Below are 17,993 nucleotides of genomic sequence, written 5' to 3' on the forward strand. Positions count from 1 at the left end.
ATATCTCTGTCTCTAATCCCGGCCTCCTCCCCTCTCCTTCTCACTTTCTGTCTCTCTCTCCTTGGCTTCTTTTTCCATCTCTAGCTCTGTCTCTCCCTCCCTCCTTCTTAAACATGTGTCTGCAGTTGTCCTGGGTGCCCCTCCTCTGGGAGCCTGCGCTGACCCTGACTCAGCCCCCTTCTACCACAGTCATTGCAATTACTGACCCATCTCCGGCACCCACAGCCCCCAGTGCTGAGCTCCAGGGGGAAGGGTCGGTGGCTGACCCATCTCTGGCCCAGGAAGAGCCTCACTGAGGGCTTGTTGACTGAGTGAGTTTAGAGAAAGCTGGGGTGAGAAGCCAAGAAACCCCCCGCACCAAATCCTTTGGTTACAATTCTAATTGATGGCACCCTTCTCATCCCCCAGGAGGTGGGAAGAAGCCCCAGCACAGTGTGGTGGGGGGTGGCTGCACCCATCTTTCCTCCTCCCTACCCTGTGCCCTGCAGAGGCCTCCCAGCAGGGGGGACATTCTGGTCCTGCCTCGGACCTTGGGAGGGAGAAGGAACATCAGAGCTGAGTAGAACCCAAGACCTCATCTAATGGAACAGAGGAGGAGGAGCCCTGCACAAAAGCGCAGGAGAGTTGAGAAGTGCCCCCACCCTGTGCTGTGCAGCACCTGCCTGCCTGGTGTCCTGAGGAGGGTCGGTAAGAGCATGGCCGCAGGGAGTGGATGGGAAAGGCTGAAGAGGAGATTCCTCCATCAACCCCGGCATCCAGCACTCTCCTACAGGGAAGCTAGGACCTACTTCTACCAAAAGGCCTCTTTCCTCCCCACATCAGCTTCCAAAGACAAAATGAGAGGGCAGCAGGAGAGCACCAGGGAAATGCCAGTGATGAGCTGGGAGAACCATGGAGGCAGGGTTCCAGACACCCCCAAACCCTCATGTGCCTCCCTTTCAAGGCCAGAGGTGTTTTCAACTTAGTGGGTTAGTTTGCAGTCAAAGCCTTGCTGGAATCTCCAGAGGGGTCCTTGGCAGCCTAGGGCCTCTCACTAGCACCTGCCAGGTGGGCCTTCCATGGGGACACGCCCCTTCCATTCCCTTCCCTTCCCTTCCTTCCCTTTCCTTCCCTCCCAGCTCTAGATTCTAGCCTCCTCGGTCCTCCTTCTATTCCTATGCATCTTCTATTCAGCTGCAACCAGAAGTAAAAATAGCACAAACCCAGGGCCCTTCAGGAGGTGCTTGCCCGTGAGCTGTGGCATTTGTCCTACAAGTGTGTCTTATCCCGGAAATGACACTCTCCCAAGGTTGCTCAGCAGGCACTAGCCCAGGCTTCCCTCCGGGCATCCTGTCCACCCATCCTTAACCTCCTGTGTGTTCATATTGAGAGTGAGAGGAGGGGTAGGGGGGTAGCAGGATGCCTCCTTTTCTTGATCCACCAAGCCGATCTTGACCCTGAGCAAAATCTTCCTCCAGCGAGAATTAATTTCCAAAAATCCATTCAGGAAAAGACTCTTAAAGTTCAGCCACCTGGTTGGCCCTCTTGAAAAGAGAGCTGACCCCCTAGAGCTGTGGTGTTTTTGGGGGACTCTGAGGAATCTCAGGGGAGGGGGCTGGGGGACAGGAGAGCAAGGGCTCTGAACCAATAGCGGTGTTGACCAATGTTGTCCCATTTGTAAAGGAAACTCAGCAATCAAGAATTTCTCTGCTTGTCCTTCCTGCCCTTTCTCCTTGTGCCCACACCCCGCGCACCGGAACCCCTGCCCTTCCTTGTGGTCTTCTCTTCACTCCAGTCTGGTAGGGCTGGGCCCATGTTCTCAGTCTCTCTGGGTTGATACTTCTGTGTCTTTCTGATTCCCCTTCTCCTTCACCCACTATATGTGATCTAGGGCCCCAATGCACCCAGTCTTTCTTCATTCTCCCCTTATGTCCACATGTTCCTTTCTCTTCCATGGTCACAAGATGGCCCTGGGCTCCTGCTTGGGCTCCTGATCACTCCCTTGCCTCTCGGCTCCCCCACTGCAGTCTGTCCCCAAGGGAATCTTTCAGAACCACAGAGCTAACAGTGGTTCCAAGTCATCTCCCCTTGCCCCACCCCCCACCGCCGCTACACTCTGTCCCTAAGGAATCTCATCCCCCTTCCCTCTTCGGATTAAACAACCCACTCTGTGCTGAAAACCCCCAGAACTGTATTGCCCACCCAGATCTCATGCCTACTTGGAGGTGCGCTCAGCCGTGAACCAGACAACTCAGCCTGAAATCCCACCAGCACCCCAAAGCAGCACACCCAACTTCCGGTGCTGGACCAAGATTGAGTAGACACATCTCTCCCTGTTCCTCCTGCTAAGTACAGCTTAAACCCTGGAGATGATAGATATAGTGGTTTAAACAATATGAATAAATCATCTTAACGTTGTAAAGGTAGAGTTTCAAGTTATCCTCAGTGGGCTAAAGAACACCAGGCTGTGCTCCATCTGGAGACGCCAGAGGAGCCCACTTCCTGGCCTTTTCCATCTTCTAGAGGCCCACCGTATTCCTTGCATCTTGGCCCCACCTCACTCCCACTTCTGTTTCCATCATCATATCTCAGTCTCTCACACTGACTCTCCTGGCTCCTTCTTATAAAAACCCTTGTGGTTACATTGGGCCCACCAGGATAATCTCCCCATCCCAAGATCTGTAATTCAATCATATCTGCAAAGTCCCTTTTGCCACGTGAGGTAACATACTTATAGGTTCCAGGAATCAGGACATGTACATCTCTGGGGTCCATATTCAACCTAACAGGCCAGTATATTGTGATAAATTGTGTGTGTGAAGTAATACCTAGAGCAACCACTATGTAAACTATACAAAGAGATACACTCAAAAACACTATAGACAGGGACTTCCCTGGTGGTCCAGTTGTTAAGACTTCACCTTCCAATGCAGGGGGTGCGGGTTTGATCCCCAGTTGGGGAGCTAAGATCATGCATCCTCGCAGCCAAAAAACCAAAACATAAAACAGAAGCAATAATGTAACAAATTCAATAAAGACTTTAAAAATGGTCCATATCAAAAAAAAAAAAAACCCAAAAAACACTATAGATAAATCAAAATGGAATTCTAAAAAATGTTTAAGTATCCCACAAGACAGTAGGTAAAAGAAAACAGTGAAAATGTAAAAATAGGGAAAACAAACAAAAATTAAAATAAAATGACAGACTTAACCCTAATATATCAATAATTATATCAACTATAAATAGTCTAACTATTCCAATTAAAAGACTGGGATTGGCAGAGTGTTTTAAAAAAACAACCCTGCATTGGCTGTCTACAAGAAACTCACTAAAATATATAACAACATATCTAGGTTGAAAGTAAAAGAATGGAAATATATATACCATGTAAATGTTAATAAAAAAGAAAGTAGGAGTGGCTGTATTAATATCAGATAAAGTCAAATTCAGAGCAAAGAAAATTATTAGGGGCAGCTTGGAATATTACATAATGGTAAGAGTCAACACACCAAGAGATCACAACAATCTTAAATGGGTATGCACCAAAAAACAGAGCTGATAGAACGAAAAGGAGAAATAGATAAATTTATAATTATAGTTGGAAGCATCAAACTCGTCTCTCAACAACTGGTAGAACAGGGAGACAGCAAATCAGCAAGGGTAAGGACCAATCCAACAACACCACCAACCAAGATCTGATCAACATTTATGGAACACTGCCCAACAACAGCAGAATACACATTCTCCTCAAGTGTCCACAGAACATTTACCAAGATAGAGCACATCCTGGGACATAAAACAAACTTCAACAAATTTAAAAGAATTTAAATCGTACAAAATGTGTTTGATCACAATTAAATCAAACTAGAAATCAAGAACAGAGATAGGAACACCTCCAAACACTCAGAAACTAAGCTTCGTGCTTCTAAATAATCAATGGGTCAAAGAGTCAGAAATGGGGAGCTTGAGTTCCTCCCAAAAGACAATGAAGTCATAACTTTGAATAAGAACCTAGGTAGTTTTAAAACCAGCAGCCAAGCCAACATTTTGAGAAACACAGGTGTTCAGATATGGGAGTGACACACACACAGAGACAGAGACAGAGAGAGAGAATGAGAACCCATTATTCTTTGCAGAAGCCCCCTGTGAAATGAGATCACTTTCTTCTGGCTCTCTCCTCCCCCACATCTCCCTTTACCCCTCCCATACTGTCCTGCAAAGGGCTATTCTTGAATCCCATGGCTCTTTTGATCTGGCTATAGCCAACTGACTTAAATTGTGGATCACCTACTCAAGCTGGCTAAGGAGTCTTTTTTTAACTTTTTAAAAAATGACTGTCATACAGAAAAGTGTAAAAATGTAAGTGTACAGCTCAATAAATTATCCCGAAAAGAACACTTATGTAACCACCACTCAGGTCTAAAAAGAAAACATTGCCAATTTTCAGAAGCCTCTTTATACCTCCACTCAAACCAACACCCTCTCTCTGTCCCCAAAGTTAACTACTAGTCTAATTTTTAACACTATAGTTTACTTTTGCCTCTGAACTTTATGTAAATTGAATCATACAATATGTATTTTCTTGTATCTGATTCCTTTCATTGAACATTGTTAGTGAGATCATCCTTTTTTTTTCATTTTCTGATTTTTATTTTGTTTCCTAATAATTGCTAGTATTACAAATACAATCTATTTTTGGATATTATCCTTATATCTGGCAACCTCATTAAATTCACTTATTAATTCTAAGGCCCCACCTAGCGACCTCAGTGGCTCATCTTGGCATTTTCTTTTTTTTTTTTTAATTTATTTTTATTTATTTATGGCTGTGTTGGGTCTTCGTTTCTGTGCAAGGGCTTTCTCTAGTTGTGGCAAGCGGGGGCCACTCTTCATCGCGGTGCGCGGGCCTCTCACTATCGCGGCCTCTCTTGTTGTGAAGCACAGGCTCCAGACGCGCAGGCTCAGTAATCGTGGTTCACGGGCCCAGTTGCTCCGCGGCATGTGGGATCTTCCCAGACCAGGGCTCGAACCCGTGTCCCCTGCATTGGCAGGCAGATTCTCAACCACTGCGCCACCAGGGAAGCCCTCATCTTGGCATTTTCTAATCCGTCTTCCAGTCAGCTGCCTCCTGACTCTTAGGTCCTACCTCTGCTCCTACCTCCAAAATTCTCTGGGCTACAAGGAAAGATTTCCCAGAGCCCATGTGGCCATGTGGCCACTTCCTCAAGAGCTGAGGGTCACTATGTTGGTGACTAAGGACAGGTGATGTGCTTTGCAGGGGCTGCGGAGAGTGCCACGGACTGAGGGGTGAGTCCAGGACTAGCTTGTTCTGAACCATCATTCCCTAGTCATCGGGAACGGTTCACCTTGTTGAGGAAGCAGCAGCAGGATGCAACATGGATGCCAGATGGCCAAGATGAGGGTTTAAAGGCAGAAGATGATTCGTAGAATGAGGAACTGGTAGCAAAGCCTGGGGACCTGCTAGATGAAGCAGAGCCCGATGGCTATTTGCAAATGGAGTAAAGAGTCAGAGAAGTGAGCAATTTCCAGGATATTTGGAAATGTTCTGGCTTGAGGTTGTTCCTATGAAATAACTTGAACAAAAAAAATCAGACACTCTCAGAGTTGAATGTTTCCTTTGATGCTATTTTACAAGTAGGGTCTCTAAGCCCAGAGGGGGCATGTGGCCTGCCCAGACTTGCCCAGGGAGGGCTAGGTAGAATCTGGTTTCCTGACTCCTTGCACTAGGGGAGGAGTGGGGTTCCTTTCAGTTAAAAACATCCTCACTGAGCATTTATTCTGGTCCAGGCACTTGTCAAGGGCTGTGTCACCAAAATGAACCAGATCTGGTCCCTGCCCCCAACGGCAACAGAAAAGTGAGCAGGCAGTTACCATGACAGGAGATGAGAATGTCCAGGAAAAGGCATGGAAGACCATGCCTGTGCTCAGTGCCCTATAAATGGGAGAGGGAGTCTGCCTCCCACCTGTGGCAGCTCTGAAAAGGGCAGGCAAAGTCCCCACACACCCTCACTCTGGCATCTTCCAGCAACCTCCACAAGGTGGCCTTGCTGGAACCAAGTGACTGAGAGAGAGAGTATAGGGACCAGGAATTGTGGGGCCTTGTGGGTAACTGGAAGAACTTCCACTTTTACTCTGGGGAGGTAGGAGTCACTGCGGGGTGGGGGGCTAAAAATAGACTGAGAGGGAGCAGAGAGGCAATTGCTGAGGCTCAGCGATAATCAGGGACAGAGATGAGACAGCTTCTCCTGGGGTGCAGCAGCGGGGAAGTGGAAAGACAGGTTGAATTCTAGGCACATTTGATAGGTGGACACCATGGGATTTGCTTGCATTACCAGGGGATATGGGGTGTGAAGGTCAGGAGCGGAAGATGACTCCAAGGTGCTTGGCCTGAGAAGCTAAAGGATGGACTTCCATTAACTGAGATTTGGAAGACTGTGGATGGAACAGATTGGGAGGGGGTGGACCAGAAGTTCCATTCTGGACACCATCAGATTGACAGACCCCTGGACCTCCAGATGGATTGTGAGAGAGGAAGCTCCCTGACTCACCACCACTCAGAATGCACTGGTACTGCAGGAGTCAAATGCAGAGGTCTGGAGCTTTATTTAAAATTATTTTTGGGGCCATGGATCCATTTTCTCTCCAGGATAATGCTGATGTCTAATTACCCAAAACACTGTCCAACTCCAGGGCCTCATGAAACACTCTGTATCATGTTGATGGATCATTTTTACATGTTAGGAGCCTGGGACAACTTTCCTAATGGCCCCCTCAAGTCCCACTCTGACCCTTCTGCCCCTGCCCTACCCATGCCTGCAGCAGTGGAGGGCAGACAATCTCCCATTCAAGCCTTCAGCTTACCGGCACTGTTCCATGCATGTCGGTTCCTTCCTTGCACAGGGACCCAGAAGGGCTGAAGTGTTTCTCTGTATGGTCCATATCTAGCACAGAGCCTGGCTCTGCGAGTTCCATGACTAACACTGCTTTGTGATTGATTGTTGACCACTGCTTTGTGATTGATTGTTGGCTTATCCCTGAGCGAAAGAGAAGGAAACATCTACCTTGGCTACAGGGAGAACAATGGGTACATTCACAAGCTTCAGAAGGGCTTGTGTGCATTTTTGGACAATGTTTATTCATCATTTTATGGGCCACTTTGTGTTGGCCACAGATTTCAGTGCACTAAAGAATTTACTGAGATCAGAGCTGAGCAGTCAGCCATAAGATGTGAGAATTAAACCCATGAGAGAAGCCTTGAGAAGGAGCAGAGCTTTCTCACACTGGGCTTCTGCCCCAGGGACAGCCTAGTTCAGGCTTCCTTCCAGGTGGGCCATGGGGCTGATACATACAGGACAGGAGACCCGGACGGTAGGGATACAGCTACCAGTGGAGCTGCCCCCAGCTCTGTGCCCTCTGCCATTGTTTATGGGAAGATACTCCAGCCATACTCCTTGCCCTGCAATGCTCACGGGCTGTTCCTGCCCTGATGCCTGGTGCCTCCCCTCCTCACTCCAATTCTCAGAGCCAGCAAAGGGCAGCCCCCTCCAGGAAGCCGAGTAGCTGCATCTGCGTGACCTCTTCCTTCCTGCAGCCCACCTCCCTGCCCAGATCACACATCAGCAAGTGGCCCTATGGAAGTAGCGTTTGCTTATGGAATCTTTCGCGGATAATTATCACCCAGCCTGTGTCAGCTAGTTTGCTCTGCCAAGGCCTCAGTTTCTAGGAAACTGCTGGTCCTGAGATAGGACTACAAAGTACAACTGAATTTTGTTTAAAACCCCACAAACAGACATATGAATGGGTACAACCCATTTGGAGGACCATTTGGCAGTATCAGCTAAAGCACAATAAGCCCCATGACCAGGGCTGGGCCGCTAAGTGCTTAATAACTGGTTCTGGGAGTGTAATTCCAGCATGACTATTGTTTGATGTATTTTTTCATGTTAAAGAGCAAGAAGAAAGAGAAACGACTAGATGCATGTCAGAACTTCACTTATTTGTCGGTGATGTGAGCAATGTCTTTCCTGAATCAGATACATGATCATTTTCCAGTCCTATATAATTGAAAAATATTTTCTCAGTTGTTTGTGCTATTTATGATGTTATAGCTACAGAGATGACACACTTATTAGTTTAATCTGCATTGTGGACACTTTCTCTATCACTTTCTTAAGTCTAACTCTAGACAATCAATAAAAAAACAACAATCTATTAAGCCCTGATTCGTAGCATTTGCCAATTTCCAAGGTGACTGATTTCATACTGCCAACGTGGATGGACATCACTGAATCTGGAGTTGGGAAGAGATGAGTAATACCATGTTATACAGTGTTCCTGCCAAACGGGTACAATAGACATAAATAACATTGAGAACGACAGGAATGCAAGGGAAGAAAGGTCAGAGTGGGGCAAAATTCTTCAAGCTCCTGGCAATCTAACAGCTGGTTTTCATGAACCCAGACGAGCCAGCTCCTGCGCAGAGCTGCCTAAGTGTACACCTAATAGAACTGTGTGCACGCGAGCGCCAAAAGCACAAACAGGAATGTTCACAGGAGCATTACCCCTAACATTCAAAATGTCTCTTAGTGGCAGACAGGAAAAATAAATTATAAAGCAATAAGAATTGCTGCTACCCACTATAAGAGGGCTGAATCTCAAAAATACAATGCTGAGTGAAAGAGATCGGACACAAAGCTGTGTCTACCTTCGTGCGTAGCTCTGACTGTGCTTATATAAAGCTCAAGAACAGGTCAGATGAGCCTATGATGTCACAAGATAGGAGAGTGGAAACTTTAGGCAGAAGGGGTGAGAAAGTGATCGGTGGGGGCAGGAGTGGGGCTTCAGGGTGCTGGTAATGTGGGTTTTTTTCTTGATTTGGGTGGTGATTACATGAGGGTGTTCATCTTGTGATAACTCACAGAGCTGTACATATATTAACCATGCACTTTTCTACACGTAGGTTGTACATCAATTAAACATTTATTTTTAAATGCCACCAGCATGAAGGCAAACGACTGCATCCCCCAAAGGGGATGTGTCAAAAATGCTGCGCTGGGAGGCCCTCTGGAACCTGCAGGGCAAATCTTTCCTTGATAAACGACCTCCTCCCTCCAATGTCAACCCTTGACAGTGGCTGAAGAGAGAAAGGGGAGGGGTGAGGAAGGGGATGGATATTTGTAAATGGACAAGAGTTGTGGTTACCCAAGTCACAGTGGGATGGTGTTTGAGCTGGGCCTGGGCTCAGGAGAAGGACGGAAGGGAGAGAAGGAGGGAGGGAGGGAGAGGAAAAGAAATGAGCATGTCTGGCAGACTCTGCCCAACACCTGAGCACAGTGGCAGGTGCTGTTCCGGACGCTGTGTGTGCACAACACATTGGATCCTGAGCCACCCCTGCGAGGTAGGTCCTGCCATCACTCTGCCCATCTCACAGATGGGGACACCAAGGTTCAGGGGCGAGGTGACACCAAAGCACCCTCTAGGCAGCCTCAGGCCCCAGGAGCTGTGCTCTCCTCACCCTGCCCCACCCCGTTACTCCCCTAGGAAACTTTGTGTCTCTGCTGGGAAGGCAGTGCCAAGAAGGGCCTGAATGTTCTGCCAACGTTCACCTCCCTCCCACACTGGCACTGAGCCTTCGTAATCTGGGGCCCCCAGCATGTTGCTGTTAATCAAAATTAGCTGTGGCTGATGAAGCAGGGACATCAAAGGGGCCCACAGGAGGAAAAAGGAAACAAATGAAAAATCGAGTCAAATGTTCCCAGCAAATGATGACACCTCGAGCTCCACAATCTGTCTCATCTCTCGCCCCCCCAGCACCACCCACCTCGAGTCAAGCAGGGCAAGAACCTGCAGCCTTGGGGCAGAGAGGCCAAGTCTTCCATGCCCTTGGGGGCTGCTGAGCTAGCTCCAGACTGGTAAGAGTCTCCATGACCTCTGGGTCTGGCTCCAAGGCCATGCTTCCTCCCTGGCCAGCCTCCTGCTCTCCCAAGCCCCTGCCAGCCCCAGGAGGAGGAAGCCTTCTTCCTTTCCTTTTGTGGATTAAATTCTGGATCAAGTCAGACCTCAGTCCAACACTCAGCTGGATCGGGGACCAGGGAAGCTGGGAGAAGAAAGCTCAGGGGTGCAAGCTGGCTGAGCCAGAGGCAGGCAGCCCGGAAGGTGATGACAAGGCCTGCTGGCTGGGCCCCAGGCTTTGTTCTCCTGGGTTCCGGTTGTGCTCTGGCCCCAGACCAGCCATGAGGCCTGCAAGACACTGTCCACTGGGGCGGGAAGTAGAGCTCTCTGCTGGGGAGAAAGAGTGAGCAGGAATGGGGTGTGGGGCAAAGAAGGAGAACTGGTGGGAAGCAGGGAGCCCTGCAGGGCAGGATGTCCCCACAGTTCCTATGACAGCTGCTGGTGGCAATGGAGGACCACCCGCTTGCTTAATGTCAATCACCAAGCAGGGATGCCAAGGTCACAGGCTGAGGTCGGTGGGAGTGGGGTGGGGTTCTGAGGACCCACACAGCGCCTAAGGAGAGTAGGGGGCCTCCGCAGAGGAAAGAGACTGCAAGAGGTACCTGCCCCCTAGAAAGCCCTCAAGCCACACCCTTCCTGTGCCCAGCCCCTCCCTCTTTAGAGAACCCACTCATGCCGACCGGCTCCTTTGCTCCCACGGGTGTTGGCCGTCACACCTGTGAAGTGGTTCTTCCTATGTCATCTCCCTCAAGCTTTTGGGTCAGGGTTCATTGCTGTGATGCTAGCCATTTGTGGTGCGTTAATTGTCGCTACCATTGGCTAGGTGGGAACCAAGGCATCCCGGGCTCTCTTCCCCAGGGAGGCTGGGGCTGAGGCAGCGGTCTGAATTGAAGCTGGGAGGACTTCAGTGAGATACAACCAGAACTGCCACCCTTCATGCAAAGGGCTCAGGAAGGAACTTAGAAGAGAAAATGTCCTGGGGAAGCTTCCTTGGAATCTTTTAAGGCCTGTCACAGCCAAGGAAGAGGGCTGGCCTGTCCTCTTGAAGTGAGAGAAGGAGTGAGCACAGGTGTTTGGGTTCTGTGAAGAGAGGCTGGGGCTACAAGGAGCAGCTGTGCTCCACTTCGGGGGAGTTCCTCTGCAGGGAAAGCCCACCCTCCTGTGGCCCCTCTGACAGACCCCCATCCCCACTCTCAGGCTGGGCAGGAACAAGGAAGCAGCCTGGTTTCCTGCTTTCTTACCCACAGCAGTGCCCTTTCACGCTGGGGGGGAGGAAAGGCCCAAGGGAGAAATGATGCCAAGGTTGGGAAGGGATGGCCTCAGATGGGCCAGGCACCTGGAACTTGGGGACGACATAGACCAGCCACACGATGAATGGCAGGCTTCAGCTTCCAACAGTGAACCTGGGCTACGGGAGAGGCATTTCTAATTCACCTCTTCGAACCTCAGTTTTCTCATCTCTAAAATGGGAGTAAAAAATCTCCCAGGGCTGTAGCAAGGATTCGATATTTATATTTTTTAAAAACCTTGGCACCGTGTCTGGCGCATTAGGGAAATGTTGGTTCCAGCTTTGGCTGTTGGGATCTGTTTCAGGTTGGTTCCCGCAACCTTTTGGCATGCCCCCATCCTTTTGTTTTTTTGAGAACCTCCTTATTTTCTGGCACCACAAGATGCTACAGGCTCATCTTGTATGTTCCCTGCCCCCGGCCTAGAATCAGCCATTTTACCAAGCCTGCCTTCCTTCCTTTTACTGGACAATGATAGTCAGAAATCAAAGCCTTAACACGGGGTATACTTGTTGCTACTGGGCTGTCTCAGCAGAGTGAGGTAATATAGGTAAAACTCATACACGTAAAGTACACAGATGTACTCACATTGTTTCTGTATCTAGCCAGCTGTGCACGTACTGAGCTGCATCCTGAGGTCTCCAGTCTAACCCAGTCAGGATTCACTCCAGCCTTCCTTCCTTGTGTGTCGGTAACTTTCCTCTCCTGCGGTATACACAACTTTCTATCATCCATTTACTTCTTTGTTCTACCCCAGCACACCTGTGAAGCAATTCCGGAACTGCAGCCCTCCGGGAAACAAAGTTACCAATTAGAGTACGTTCTTCACAGCTCCTTTCATCTTTAGCCTTACAATTTCCAGGCAAAACACTGTTTTCTAAAGTGATTCAGATCAGCCCCTTTTCCCGCCAGCCACTTCAATGAGGTCATGTCATGCATTTGTATAAAGTTTGTGTCAATCATCAACTTACCACCTCCCAGCTCTGAATGCACCCTTCAGCATGTGCACTGAGCTGGAACTCCAGAGTGAGCGCGATGGTGAGCTTTCTCAGCAGAGGGCGCCGGAAGGACATTGCAGGAGAAAGGCGTCCTCCTGCCAGCTCCAGTGAGGGCCAGGGGAGGGCAGGGTGGGCGTGAGGACAGGCAGTCTGGGCTGCCCATTTGCAGCCTGGGTCTGGTGATGACCTTTTCCAGAGCCCTCTCCATACAGAGCCGGGAGCCCCGCGCAGCCTGCGTGGCCTCCTGTGCGCTGGCACCCGGACTTCCTCTCCAAGCCCAGGGTCACACATTGAGCTGCAGCCCCTGTGCAAGCCTCCACGTGGCTCAGGCACTCAGAAGGCCTCCTGGCCCCATGGCCCCCAGTGAACGTCTCTGCTATCCCTGGGCTGACCGCACCTTCTCCAAGGAGACCCGAAGCCCTTCCAAGTTTGTCCTCCCTTAAGGATTCTCCCTCAGCCCTAAGTTTCCTTATACCTTAGAGTTACTCTTGGATTATTTTAGTTTTTTATTGACTCTTCTGCTGCCCTAGGAGCACTCCCTCTGGGAGAGAAGGTTAGCCTCGGCCCCAGAGGAATGTGTCCTAATTTAATAAAGCAGCCCAATTATGACACCTTGGGACCAAGGGGATGAGAAATGCAAACTCAGGTTGGTGGCCCTACCCCTGGGCTGGTGGCAGGACAATCCCAAGTGTTGGTGAGGATTAGAGCAATTGAAACACTCATAAACTTTCAAAAAACTGGCTTATGTACCCAACTGTTGGGCTGCACCACACAAACCTACAAGGCCTGTGCCTGCCCCACTTCAAAACCAAAGAAAGAACCCGGAGTCAGCAACAGAGACGTCAGGGGTGTAATGGATAGGGGAGCTTACACGTCTGAAGCGAGGTCCTGGAGCGACACCCCACCGTGTGCGGTGGACGGGGAAAAGGATCATGGTGGCAGTCTTTGCTCCTCCTTCGCTCACTGGGAAGGGGAGATTACCAGTTACAGGGGAATTGATGTCAGGTGGGCTCATTAGTTACCAGGGAAACCAGCGGAGGGGCACGCCCATCACCGCCCCTTTGATAAGAACAATCACCAGCTGGGGTGGGGGCAGGAGTTTAGGAAGGTCAGTCTTGTGTAAGATATAGGTGAAGCAGACACTGGTAGGGCAGGGGAGGTACAGAGAGCCATCTTGAGTGGCCCGACCATACACCAAAAAAAAGGCCTATAAAGGTGCATAAGAAGACATGTCTTAAGAATATGCATAGTCCCATTATTTGTAATAAGCAAACATTGGTGTGGATAAATACATTGCAATTTTCATTCAATGGAATATACACGATTAGGAATCAAATTATGGCGGCATGGCACAAGATGGATAAATCTCACATACATACTATTGGGGAAAAGAAATGTTAAAAGATAAACTGAGGCACATTAAAATTTTCAAGAGTTTGAGCATATATCAACTGGAATCAGGCAGCACCAAACTGAAGGCTGGCTGGCTATGCTCCACCGACAGGGGCTGGGGGAGGCTTTTCTAGAGAAGACACAGAAGCTAAACAAGGAGACTATCTGATTGGCTATAGCTTACCTGGTTGCCTAATTTGGGAAAGCCTAGTTGGCTATTTGTGATAGGTTCTTCTTAAGTTTCGTTTTCTCAGATTCCAGTGCATTGATTCTGGCTGAGGTTTCAGTTTGCTTACAAAGACTACCAAGGCAGAAAAACCAACTCAGTCTAACGGACTCCTTGCTTAATTACCTTAACAGAAACAGGGGGCTGTGTTTAACATTTTAATAATAATTTTTATTTTTAAAAAAATGGTCATTTAAGTTTTCACTTTTTTTTGCACCATTAACAACAGAATTATGAAAAACTAAAACTCAAAACACAAAGATGCTCCAAGAGAAGACAAAGCGGCTGAGCAGTGAGGGTCCCTGCCCACGATGGGGGTCTCCATTTTCATGGCCAGAGCAGGCTGGGAGCTCTGCAGTCAGGTACCTCGGGCCTCAGAGCACCCCTGAGTACTGCACTGGCCTGTACACCTCATCCAGATGTCAGTAGGTGCCACTGAGCTGCCTCAACTGCTGTGCTGAGGAAGGCATTCATGTGGCCAGTCACTTGGTCTCACATTCCTTCTGGATTGTTCATTACATTAGCCCTGGCCCAGGCTCTGAATTTTAACTCACAGGGATGGTGAATTTCAGTCCATAAACAGATAATCAGTAATGAGAACTTTTATAATCTAGAGAGCAAGTTGTCTTAATGAGAAGTAAAAAGTTCTCAGTTGAATGATAATAAAAACAGAAGTTCAAATGGAATTTTTAAAAGTCCCAAAGATGGAAAATTCTGTTCTTAGGAATTAATTACCGATTAGGAGACTGGTTAGGGTTTTATCAGTCTGAAGGAGGAACTAAATTGGTTTACAAAGCTTTTTTTTTTTTTTCTTCTTCTTGCACTCAGCACAGGACAGGGACAGAGCAAAATGAAAGAAAAACCGTGGAAGACATTTGTATTAAAGTTGACTTAAAGAGCAATTTCCTTGGGGAATAAGATCCTAGAGGCTAAGGTGGTCAGATTTGAAAAAGAGACCTGTCCTGACCCAAATGCTCTTAAAGCTGAGACTCTGAAAGAGGGCATTCTTTTGGGATGGATAGATCAGGGATGATGACACATCCCAGCAAGACCCAACAGAAAAAGAGGCAAATTATTAGAGAGAAAATGGAAATGATCCCGCAGAGTGGGAAACTGTGGACAGTTGCCCTGGAAAAACCGACAGCAGCAATTGCAGGACCACGCCCATTCCTCCCTCACCCCACCCCCAGGCCCCGGATTGGGATTGTTCTACAGAGCGGCAACAGAATTTGGACAGAATTCATTTAACATTCATTCAAGTAATTCTTGAGCACCCAGGCACTCTCTGGGTGGATAAAAATTCCCTGCTCTCCTATTTCAAATTGGTTGTCTCCTAGAAACTAAGGCTATGTCAGGACGTGATTTAAAAACAAACCCCCAAAAAGATAAATATAGAATGGTGAGAGGGAAAGAGTGTGGGAGGGGAGGTGAAGGGTGCTACTATATCTAGAGATTGAGGAAGGCCTCTCTACTGGGGTGACATTTGAGGGGAGACATGGAGGAAGTAACTGAGCGAGCCCTGCTCCAGCTTATCACGTTCACGGAGGAGTGAGGAGGCGGGCCCGGCCAGGGTGTGGCATCCGGATTGATTGATTGATTGATTATTTATTTATTTATGTATTTTAATTTGGTTGCCCCGGGTCTTAGTAGTGGCAGGCGGGCTCCCTAGTTGTGGCTCAGGCGTCTGGATTTTAAAAAGAGCTCTTTGGCGACTCTGTAAAGGCTGATTTTTCAGAGAGAACACTAGGGGAAGAATATGAATCAAGGGGCTATCAAAATTGTCCGGCCAACAAATAATGAGAATCTTTTCTCATTATTCCAACAAATAACGAGGAAGTGGTAGCTGGTAGGGAAAAGAAGGAATGCACTATATGCTGAAGTTGCTTCCTGCTCCTTGTACCTGTTGGAAAAGCAGGCAGGTGGCCCCAACCCTCAGGACTGCTGGGAAATGCCAGGAGGCTTTAAACCCTTCTGTATTCATTTCTTCACTTACTACCACAAGCTGGGTGGCTTAAAACAATGAAAATTTATTATCTTACAGTTCTGGAGGCTGGAAATCTGAAATCAAGTTGTCAGCATTATGACTCATGTCTGAATGAAGCTCATCTAGCACACATGTTTTCTCCGTAGGGCACATCACAGCCTTTGCGCTCTTAGGAACTCAAGACACTACTTCAGCACTACACTTGGGGCCTCTTTAAACAACAGAATCACCAACAAAAAGCACAAAAATTCGAAAAACATGGCACAAATAGACCATGAAAAGGACACCTGTTTACAGCATGAGAGCTGATTCAAGAAGGCAGAGTGCTGTCTTGTTCCCTTTCAGCTGAGAGCATGTGCATTGGGTAACTCAAATTTTTCCCACTCTGTGCATGTCCCAAGCTTTCAGAGATGGCCTCCTCAGAGCAGCTGACCCAGGGCCCAGCCCAGGGTTCAGAAAGAGTATCAGGGAGTGCCTTGGCTGAGTCCTGACCCTGTTTGAAAGAGAATGGCCCCAGGCTTGGAAGCTGAGATGAGTGTCCAGAGGGACCGGCCACAGCCATTCCCCATGAGGAAGGGACAGAATCCTGCTGTGCCCTGGCCAGCTGAGAGGCAGTGAGGCAAGCTCCTATTTATACACATAAATTTCCGTTTCCGGAGTGGATGGGTCCCTGTGAGCGTTGAGGGTGTTCCAAATGAGGTCCTGGAAATTGTGTTTGTCAAGCTCTCCACATAAGAGACCAGCATCTATGGGCTCTTCTCTGTACCAGGCACACCTAGAATCCTTCCACATAAAAGGCACATTTCATCCTCCAAAAGCCTGAAGCCACTTGTTCACTGCCACACAGACCAAAGACCCCTGACTTCCAGTCCAGACTCTCCCCTGTACCCTCACCCTCTTCCTAAATCTTCTCCTAATCTGCCCTGAGGTTGAGAGTACGTGGGAGGAGCACAGAAAAAGAATTTGAAAGAGAGAAATTGATTAAGCGGGCTCCCCAAATCTGGTTAATTTGTGACCCGAGCCAAGTTAATATAGAGAAACAAAACTGGAGGGTGAGGAGGGCAGACTCGGCCCAGGGTGGGCCTGCTGTTGAAGGAGCTGAACTCTGGTGCAGCAGCAGAGGGCGGGAGAGAGGTGGCTGTGAGGCTGCCAAATGCTGCCATGGCCAGCCCCTCCCCCTCCCCCTCTCTTCCTTTTCCTCCCCACCCACCCCTACTGCCTCCCTCCCTCCCGCTTCTGTCCCTTCCTTTTCCCTCTACGGCCCACTGCTCAGATTGCCAGTGCCTGACCCAGCTGGTGGATATGCCACCAGGCAGCCCTAGGGACTGGTTTCCCCAAAAGCAGGCTCTGTAAACCTTGCGGGAAGGAGGGACACCTCCGTCTCCCTCTCGTGTGATTGCTACCAGGATCTCTCCAGGTTTCCCTTGCCTTCCGCTTCCTCGTGTGGTCTCCACCGTAACCGAGCATCAGAAGCACTTGGGGAGCTTTTTAGAAACGCTGATACCCAGATCAACTCAATGAGAACTTCTGGGGCTGGGACTAGTAGTGTCCCAGTGAGACACGAATATGAATACCCCGCTATCTTCTCTTCAGCCCCACGGAGCTTTCCCAGGCCTTGGCATACCCCACCCCTACCCCAGAAACCCAGAATTCTCTGGAAAAACAGGTAAGTGATGTTACTCATGGTAGTTACAGAGAAGACATTCAACCTATGTTAATTTAATTGTGACAAACACTCTCACATTCTTTAATACTTGTGTTCAAATATTTCTATCATTTAAGCGCACAGAGTTTTCAAATTAGAATATTCTCACCAGAGCAAGCGGCTAAAGGTAATCTTTACGTGACCCAGAAACACTATCTGCGTATCTTTCAAGATCTCCTTACACAATTATTCTCAAAGGTGGTTTTAATGAAACAGAACTGGATATGACATTTTCACACAATATTTCACACCAGCTACAAAGTCAGACTGATCCTTTGTTTAAATATTCTCTGGTCACCACCTTATTATCTGAATGAGCTTTACGCTGCAGAAGAGTATTTGCATTTGTTCAACTGCAGGGGAAAAGGAGGAGGCCATTCTCCCCTTCAGGAGATCTCTTTCTCCAGCAGCAGTTAGGAGGCGGGCACAGGAATTTCTTTAGTTAACACC

General features: G+C 48.5%; 1 protein-coding gene across 2 annotated transcripts in view; it reads right to left on the reverse strand.

Moving 5' to 3' along the window:
- The window catches only part of LTF (lactotransferrin), a 51,859-nt gene extending 34,868 nt beyond the window's left edge, over positions 1-16,991 (reverse strand). Inside the window, exons 1-3 of one of the 2 annotated variants that reach the window (XM_036869492.1) lie at positions 13,813-16,991; positions 12,210-13,199; positions 11,827-12,019 (exon numbers count right to left, since the gene is read on the reverse strand). The gene's annotated coding sequence lies outside the window, so the exon portion shown is untranslated. Of the gene's footprint in view, positions 1-11,826; positions 12,028-12,209; positions 13,200-13,812 lie in introns of both variants that reach the window. The other variant, XM_036869491.1, reaches the window with a different exon arrangement.
- Positions 16,992-17,993: the final 1,002 nt, after the last annotated feature.

Source organism: Balaenoptera musculus, chromosome 11 (genome assembly GCF_009873245.2).
Source record: "Balaenoptera musculus isolate JJ_BM4_2016_0621 chromosome 11, mBalMus1.pri.v3, whole genome shotgun sequence".
NCBI lineage: Eukaryota > Metazoa > Chordata > Mammalia > Artiodactyla > Balaenopteridae > Balaenoptera > Balaenoptera musculus.